Source organism: Scylla paramamosain, chromosome 19 (genome assembly GCF_035594125.1).
Source record: "Scylla paramamosain isolate STU-SP2022 chromosome 19, ASM3559412v1, whole genome shotgun sequence".
NCBI lineage: Eukaryota > Metazoa > Arthropoda > Malacostraca > Decapoda > Portunidae > Scylla > Scylla paramamosain.
In genome coordinates, this window is record NC_087169.1 from 5873956 (window position 1) to 5884616 (window position 10661).

Below are 10661 nucleotides of genomic sequence, written 5' to 3' on the forward strand. Positions count from 1 at the left end.
TTCATCCCTATTCTGTCCACCTCTTTAATGCAAGAGTTAACCAGTATTTTTTTTTTCTCAATCATTCACCCATTTCTCTGGTAAACTCCATGCCTGCTTCTGTATTTCCACCTTCCTATGACTTGAATTCCTTCAAGAGGGATGTTTCAAGACACTTATCCTTAATTTTTTTAATACCGCTTTGGACGCTTTTATGGGACTGGCATCTGAGTGGGATTTTTCTTTCATTTATTTGAGTTTTTTGCCCTTGGTCAGTGTCCCTCGTACATAAAAAAAAAAAAAAAATATATATATATATATATATATATATATATATATATATATATATATATATATATATATATATATATATATATATATATATATATATATATATATATATATATATATATATATATATATATATATATATATATATATATATATATATATATATATATATATATATATATATATATATATATATATATATATATATTACATCACTAAACCTGACCATGTTTGCAATAGATTAATATAGCGTGCTGAAGGCACCTGCCTACATTATCGAATCATGGACATTCGTTTTGTTATGATCGTTACCAGGTAGGGAATCACCGAAACCACGAAAACAACGGCTGTGAAATCGGATTTAAGTGTCTTGATACCCCTCTCAACTTCTTCTGCATGAAAAGGTGCAATTTTCGCGGTCTAAGATCTAATTTTTTTTACCTGTAGAACAACAACTTTTCTCTATTAAACCTCATCTTCTTTTCCTCACTGAAATACAGTTGTCGCCAGCAACTGATAGTAGACTCTTTTCAGTTCCCTTCCACTTTCTCCATCTTCATTTTCAAATGAAGATCCATGACTTAACTATCTCTCGTGTCTACGCTTATGAATCTTTCCAATTTTCCACCATCTGGCTACTTCTCTCCCTCTCAAACTAAATTGATTTGTGTTGTACACATCTCATCTAACTCCTTTGACTTTAAAAACAAATCTTTGACTATTTAACTTTCAAAGTGGAGCACATTTTGACTCTCTTTCCTTTAGCTGAGATCTCCATTCTTAGAGACTTCAGTATTCACCACCAGCTTTGGCTTTCCACTCCCTTCACTGGGGAACTAGCCTTTAAATTTCTTATCAACCACGACCTAAAGCAACTGGTCCAACACCCCACTCGTATTCCAGACGGTCTTGAAGATACGCGAAACATTCTTGACTTTTTCCTAACCTCTAATCCTTCAGTTCATGCTGTCACCCTGTCTTCTTCGTTGGGTTCCTCCGATCACAATCCCATATCTTTATCATGTCCTATAGCTCCAATCCCTTCTCATGATCCCCCAAAGTGAAGGTGCCTCTGGCCTTTTGCCTCTGCTAAGTGGGAGGACCTGAGGAGGTATGTTGATTTTCCTTGGAATGACTATTGGTTCCGTGTCAGAGACCCGTTTTAGTCTGCTGAGCTCATAACAGAGGTGACAGTGTCTGGCATAGAGGCGTACATTCTTCACTCTTTCTCTCGACCTAAACTTTCCAAACCTTGGTTTTAGACAGCCTATTCTCGTGTTATGCATGATAGAGAGGTGGGCCACAAAGAGTACTTCAGCCTTCCATCACCTGAATCTCATGCGCTTTATATTTCTGCCCGGAATCATGCCAGTTCTGTTCTCCAGCTAGCAAAACATTCCTTCATTAATAGAATATGTCAAAATCTTTCAAGATTTAGTTCCCCTCCTAGCTTCTGGTACCTAGCCAATAATTTTCTGTGAAACAAATTTTCACTTTTGTCTTGCCCTTGGCCCAAACCGTAATATTCCATTTATTTCCATCTAAGCAAAAAAAAAAAAAAAAAAAATGTAGAATGTTCTACCAGAATCTTTTAGAATTTTCTATAATATTTTAGAAAATTCTATTCAATGTAAACATTTCCATAATATTCTAGAACTTTTTATGATACAGTAGAAATATGTAAAAGTATCAATAATATTCTAGAATTAACAAACAAAAAGTTTCTAAAATGATTCAGAATATTATAAAGTAGGTACAACAATACCCTTGAAAAATTGAGGACATTATGGAACACATTCTAGAAAGACTAAGATTATTCTAGAGTAAAGCTCAACAATATAAAAGTAGTGGCTTTCAGACCACCAATCAGTTCTACTTTGGCTGCCTGAGAAGACACATCACAAGAAGCGAAATGGCATCTAAAGACTGCAGTCATTCTCCAGATGCATTCTGCTACATATGTGGTCAATTCTTAAGACAAGAGCAAAGAAGTGCTCTGTGACAGCATCTGAAAAATAAAAATAATAAAATCTAGCTATTTTGGTCCAAAAAATCATTCTAAAAGCCACAATGGTAAAGTTTGACAGGAATAATGAACATTTTCTGTTGTTTTGCAATAAAAGAAATGAAAATAACTCGCGTGTCAAAGACAAAAATCGTGTTACATAGTGATAATATCTCCAATAACTCTGCTTCTTCATCTTTTCCTCCTTCATCTCAGCCTGATGTCACCACTTTCATTTCATCTATTTCTAAATCTGAACTTTTCGCTGAAACATTTACTAAAACCTCTTCCTTGGATCATTCAGGGCTTCTTCCTTCCTCTATTCCACCCTCTGATACTTCATACTTTTTTTTATTTTTTTTATTCTTAATTGTTTTATTCTTAAACATCTATCTCTTCACATCCTCCTATCTGATCGCTAGTAAGGGTTCCGTCAAGACCACTCTACTGGTGATCTTCTGGCTTTCCTTACTGAGTCTTGGTTATTCTCTTTTAGAAATTTTGGTGAAACTTTTGCTTTTGCCTTAGACATATATATAAAAAAAAAAAAAAAGACTCTGGCACAAAGCTTTGATATTCAAACTACCCTACTACGGCTTCTACCCTTTTCTCTGTAACTTCATCTCTTGTTTCCTTTCTCACCGTTATTTTGCTGTTGTGGCAGATGGTCTTAACAGTGGTCTTCCTCAGGGTTCTGTCCTTTCATTCACTCTTCCTATTATTCATCAATGATCTGCTAAACCACACGTATCATCTCCTATGCTGATGATACCACGCTGCACTTTTCCACGTCTTTTCGTAGAAGTCAAGCCCTTCAGGAAGTACACAATTCACACAGACAAGAATGCAACTCCTAACCTCTGATCGCTGGAAAATTTCTGATTGGGGTAGAGCAAACTTAGTATTGTTCAGTGCCTCAAAACCTCAATTCTTCGATCTGTCAGTTCGACACAACCTTCCAGACAACTATCCCCTCTATTTCAACGACACTCAACTGACCCCATCTACACTTGAACATCCTCGGTTTTTTGCTAACTTTTGATCTAAACTAGAAATTTTCCATCACATCTCTAGCTAAAACAGTTTCTATGAAATTAGGTGTTCTGAGTCGTCTCCGCCAGTTTTTCTCATCTTCGCTGCTGCTAACTTTTTACAGGGGTCTTATCCGCCCATGCATGGAGTATGTTTCACACATATGGGGTTTCCACTTATACCCCTATTTTAGACAACGTGGAATCAAAAGTTTTTCGTCTAATCAACTCCTCTCCTCTAACTTACTGTCTTCAACCTCTTTCTCATTGCTGCATTGTTGCATCTCTTTTTATCTTCTATCACTATTTCCACGCTAACTGCATCCCACCTTCCCCCTCCTCCTCTGGCCTCTCTGCTTAAGATTTACTTCTTCCTCTCATCCCTCTTGTGTTCACCTATCTAATGCAAGATTTAATTAGTATTCTAAATCATTTATTCCTTTCTTTGGTAAACTCTGCAGCTTCCTGCCTGTTTCTGTATTTCCTCCTTCCAATGACTTGAACTCTTTCAAAAGGAAGGTTTCAAGACACTTATTCTTTGATTTTCGATGATTCTCTTGACGTCTCTTTTTAGGACTAGCGCCTAAGTGAGATTTGTTTTTTTTCCCTTGGCCAGTGACCCCCTTACGTAAAACACACACACACACAGACACACACACACACACACACACACACACACACACACACACACACACACACACACACACACACACACACACACACACACACACACACACACACACACACACACACACACACACACACACACTCACACGCAGACACACACACACTCACACGCAGACACACACACACACACACACACACACACACACACACACACACACACACACACACACACACACACACACATACACACACACACACACACACATATTGTTAAATATAAATTCTAATTTAGCATTTACTATCCTTAGGATATTTTCTTTATACTTTATGATTGTCGTTCTCTCTTTTGCAATTTGGTTTATGTTATAGCTGAGATGTGATTGGATGCAGTCTTTTTTATTTATTTATTTATTTATTTTTTGCCATCACCCTAGAATGGGTATTAGGCCGGTTTTTTTTTATTATTTATTTATTTTTTATTTTTTTTTTTATTTGACAAGTTTTATATATTTATTTATTTACTTTTGTTATTCATTTACTTTAGACATATATAATACAGAATAAACACATTCATATCCTTACATACGCTTTTATCCTTTCTCAGGGCAGGGAATAGGGATGTTGGTGGTGGGAGGGGAGGCGTCAACTCAAAAGCATACAGATAAGGAGACCACGTAGCATCACTACGTTTTTTTTTTTTTTTTGTATATATATATATATATATATATATATATATATATATATATATATATATATATATATATATATATATATATATATATATATATATATATATATATATATATATATATATATATATATATATATATATATATATATATATATATATATATATATATATATATATATATATATATATATATATATATATATATATATATATATATATATATATATATATATATATATATATATATATATATATATATATATATATATATATATATATATATATATATATATATATATATATATATATACATATATATATATATATCCCGCGGGATGCGACTCCAACGGCTGGTCTCGATATTTTTAAGTCATGAGACATCAGTCGAATTCTAGTAAACGCCATACGTGTAAAATCAGGGATATATATGTCATCTGAATAAATATTATGGACACCAAGAGTAAAATTCAATATTTATTTATATGTTGATACTTTGTTGCGTCTTTTGGCTTATTGGTAATTAAATTAATTATTCTGTCAAGAGGATTTATATGATTATCATACTGTACGGCACTCTGGATAAACTTATGACCCGGGGTGCTAGCTTCCCTACATAAACTAAATACGAGTACAACATGAAATGGTTAATTTCTGTCGTGTAAAGTCAGTCCTCTCAAAGAAACGTTTCCGTCGGACACATACAATATGGTAAACTGGCTTAATTCCCAATTCAACATGACATAAGATTGAGCTTGTGTTATTTCTCACGCCCGAGATATTTCATAAGTTTATTGTACTGACTGGTGAGTGACACACAGCTGTTTGTCAGGCATGACTCGCAGCTGTATGTCAGTTCAGCCAACACAGCCGCGTCAAACACACATCGCTTATAACAGTAAAGCATGTATTGGTTCGAGGCACAAAATATAGAAAATTTGTTGACGACTGACTGACACTTTACCTAGTGTAGTGACATCACGTCCTTCATACAACCGCTGTCGGTAAACCAGGCTCCTAAATACTTGTATTTGTCACAGTACTTAATAACGTGTCCCTCAATCTTTAATGGAACTTTATCACAATGAGTGTTATTAAAAAAAAAAAAAAAGTTTTGTCCTCGTTAAGAACCATTCCATAATCATTGCAATAATCGATAACAACTCTAGTTTTCTGATACACATATCACGAGATGTTGCGAGAATTACCGTATCGTCCATTAATAGGAGCGCGTACAGTGCGCCCAAGAAGCCGTCAGTTGGTATTTGTTCCTTCAGCATACGAACCATCTGGTTAATGAAAATCACAAACAATAGACAGATGGATGGCAAGCCTTGCCTTACTCCCACTGACGACTCTACAGTGGCACTGTTAAGCACGTTACGTGTGCAACGATACATAACATAAATTGTTTTTAACATCCTTTTTCCACATCCTATTGATTTTAAGCATTCTATCAGCTTGGATCTCGGTACTTTACCTTATGCTTTACGATAGTCTATAAATAATACATATAACTTAAATTTCTTGTATTTTAGATAATCACACAATAATCTCAGTGTAAATATCTGTTCTAGGCATCCTCTTCCCTCCATTGCTCCTGCTTGACAATTGTCCACATCCATCCACATTTTGAATCTATTCATAATAAGTGTGTCATAGAGTTTAGCTAGGGTATCCATTATACTAACACCTCTATAGTTATCACAAAGCATGCGATCACCAGACTTAAATAATACAGTTAACTTACTATAGCACCAGGCTAGTGGAAAACACAAACTATCAAAAAATTACATTGAACATTGTAAGAAAAAAAACATCAACCAGTTCATAAGTAAGTTCATTAATAGGGAAGGACTTATTCCAACAAAACTTTTTTTTTTATTCATCCCTCTTATATCTGTTTCCACCTCTCTAAACGTGAAAGGATCATCCAGAATGGGAATATTTGGTGCCTGCTCAAAGTTTACCTCTCCAACTTCCTCCGTCACTGGATTCAATAATTCCTCAAAATGAATCTTAAATTGACTATCAGTAGGCTGGGTAGTGCCTTGATTAGTACTAATGTCACCTTTCCAGTTAAATACTTTCCCAATTTTCCCACAGTCATTTTCCTTCATTATTTTTTTCCGTCTTAGATCTACACTTCCCTCACGCGCGACATTCGTCGTTTTACACTCCTTTGCTATTCTATTAACTGTTCTGCAGCTTTCCTTAACCATGTCCTGCACACTTTCCTCACTCACTACGCCCACACACACACACACACACACACACACACACACACACACACACACACACACACACACACACACACACACACACACACACACACATTATGTTTTATGAAAAACAAAATGAGAGTAATCGGAACAGGAATGTGCGACTGGTAAACAATCTCTTGACTGACCTCGCTCATTACTAACGCCAACATACCAGTAGATGACCCATCAGCCTTAATACCACCCCAGGTTTTATCCTGCGGCCTTTTGTACGAGTACCTGCAATGAATTTACAAGAAAGAAAAGCGCATGTTATAAAAAATTTATATGCTATTGCGTTGTTTTATTTGTCCCCTCATCCCATTCCTGTGGCGCACAATAATGCACCATTATCCTGAAGGGAACCATAAGTTTGCTAACGATCTTCCTTTGATTACCAGATAATCAATATGAATATTTCGTTGTATTTGTTACATCAATAAATACGGTTGAAGAAGGGAAAATACGGGTAACAAAAATATGATTGTAAATAAACAAAAATAATGAGGTAAACAGAAAATAAATTAAATAATTTAATGTTGTGTTTATGATAAGTTCTTGGATTGTCGTGTTGATATATTTAGGATACCATCAGATTCAGCAGAGGTGTTGTAAAGTGGAAACAACTGAATATCTTCATGAAAAGAGGTAAGCTGGTAACGTCAAACTCTCAGCCAATCAGCCTAACTTCAAATGTGGGTAAAATAATGTAGTGTGTAACAGAAAGAAACATTAAATTTCATTTAGGTAAGCATATATAGGTTGATTAAGGGTTCAGAGTATGGCTACACGAAAGGGAAGTAAATCTTATGCTCTTACTTTTTTTTTTTTTTTTTACTATGTCTAACTTCCCCCAAAATCGTAATATGAAGTGAAAACAATTTAAATCCAGAAAAATAATTCCAAGATCCTATTTCATTCCATAAATTTAAATATGACATATTGTGAGAATGCTTTCTAGTGGAAGACTGTGACTAAGATATGACCAATGATTTCTAACGGCCATAAGACTGACGGTCATAAATTCTGTTTGTTATAAAGGCTGACTATAAGCACTATGAAGAATACGGACCCTGACTTTCCTGACTCAGTTTTGAACATTCTCTTCTATGGATTTTGGTGAAACTTTCGCTGTTGCCTTAGACATATCAAAAACATTTGGTAAAGTCTGGCACAAAGCTCTGATTTCCAAACTACTTTCCTCCGGATTCTATATTTTCTCTATAACTTCATTTCATATATTTTTTTATGACCATTCTGTTGTTATTGTGGTAGACCGTCACTGTTTTTCTCATAAGTGTATTAACAATGGTGTTCATGAGGGTTCTGTCCAATCACCTACTTCCTTCCTATTATTCATTAATGGTCTTCCTAGCCAAATTTCTCTTATCCAATCCCATGCTGATGATACCACCCTGCACTTTTCCACTTCTTTTCGTAGCGTTCAATGCTTAAACAACCCATGCACGGAAGCCACATAACAGCTGACTTCTGATCTCTAAAATTTATCATTAGGGCAGAGCAAATTTAGGATTATTCATTTAATCAAAACTCAGTTCCTCCATCTATCAACACCAGAAAACAATCCATATAACTATTCCATTTTCTTGATTGACTCTCATCAGTCTCCCTCTTCTCCATTGAACAACCTCTATTTATCTTTTACTTATAATATAAACTGTAAAATTCACATTTAATTTCCAGCTAAAACAGCTTCTACGAAGCTAGGAGTTTTGAGTCGTCTCCATCAGTTTTTCTCACTTCCCACATATGTCTCATTATCCTTCCATGCATGGAGTGTTTCCACATATAATGGGGGTGGGGTTTATTCAGAAAGGTCTTTTAGATTGGATGGAATCAAAAGCTTATCGTTAAATCAACTTTTTTCCTCTAACTAATTGGCTTTAGCTTTGCTAGTCTTGCTAACTTCATGCCTCCCCTCCTCTCGTGGCCACACTACTCAAGACTTTACTTTTCGTTCACCCCTAATCTGTCCGCCTCAATCATTCATTCCATTTTTTTGTAAACTCTGGAATCCCTGCTTACTACTGCATTTCTTCTTTCCTATGAGTCGAACTCATTCAAGAGGAAGTCGCAAGAAAATTATCCTCAGATTTTTTTCTATGATCATGTCTGATTCTTAAAGAATTGACACTTCAACGGACATTTTTTTTTATTCTGTTTATTTAGGCTGCTGCACATTTTTAATGTTTTTTTTTATTTATTTAATTACTTTTTTTTTTTATGTAGGAAGGACACTGACCAAGAGCAACAAAAAATCCAATAAAAAAATGCTCACTTAAATGCCAGTCCCATAAAAGGGTCAAAGCAGTGATAAAAAATTAATGAATAACTGTCTTGAAATCTCCCTCTTGAAGGAATTCAAGTCATAGGAAGGTGGAAATACAGAAGCAGGCAGGGAGTTCCAGAGTTTACCAGAGAAAGGGATAAATTATTAAGAATACTGGTTAACTCTTGCGTCAGAGAGATAGACAGAATAGGTGAGAGAAAAAAAAAGTCTTGTGCAGCGAGGCCACGGGAGGAGGGGAGGCATGCAGTTAGCAAGATCAGAAGAGCAGTTAGCATGAAAATAGCAGTAGAAGACAGCTAGAGATGCAACATTGCGGTCAGTTAGAGGAGTCAGGTAGAGTCAGTTAGAGGAGAGGAGTTGATGAGATGAAAAGCTTTAGATTCCACTCTGTCTAGAAGAGCAGTATGAGTGGAACCCCCCAGACATGAGAAGCATACTCCATACATGGACGGATAAGGGCGTTGTAAAAAGTTAGCAGCTGGGGCGGGGGGGGTGAGGAAAATTGGCGGAGACATCTCAGAACACCTAACTTCATAGGAGCTGTTTTAGCTAGAGATAAGATGTGAAGTTTCTAGTTCAGATTATAAGTAAAGGACAGACCGAGGATGTTCAGTGTAGAAGAGGGGGACAGTTGAGTGTCATTGAAGAAGAGGGGATAGTTGTCTGGAAGGTTGTGTCGAGTTGATAGATGGAGGAATTGAGTTTTTGAGGCATTAATCAATACCAAGTTTGCTCTGCCAAAATCTGAAATTTTTGAAAGATCAGAAGTCAAGTGTTCTGTGGCTTCCCTGCCTGAAATGTTTACTTCCTGAAGGGTTGGACGTCTATGAACAGACGTGGAAAAGTGCAGGGTGGTATCATCAGCGTAGGAGTGGATAGGACAAGAAGTTTGCTTTAGAAGATCATTAATGAATAATAAGAAGAGAGTGGGTGACAGGACAGAACCCTGAGGAACACCACTGTTAATAGATTTAGGAGAAGAACAGTGATCGTCTACCACAGCAGCAATAGAACGGTCAGAAAGGAAACTTGAGATGAAATTACAGAGAAAAAGTTAGTTTGGAAATCAAACTTTTGTGCCAGACTTTATTAAAAGCTTTTGATATATCCAAGGCAACAGCAAAAGTTTCACCAAAACCTCTGAAAGAGGATAACCAAGACTCAGTAAAGAAAGCCAGATCACCAGTAGAGCGGCCTTGACGGAACCCATACTGGCGGTCAGATAGAAGGTTAAGGATAGAAGGTTGATAGAAGGATAGAAGATTGATAGAAGGTTGAGGATAGATTCAAAAACTTTAGATAGGCAGCAAATTAAAGCAATAGGACGGTAGTTTAAGGGATAAGAACGGTCACCCTTTTTAGGAACAGGTTAAATGTAGGCAAACTTCCAGCAAGAAGGAAATGTAGATGTTGACAGACAGAGCTGAAAGAGTTTGACTAGGCAAGGTGCAAGCACGGAGGCACAGTT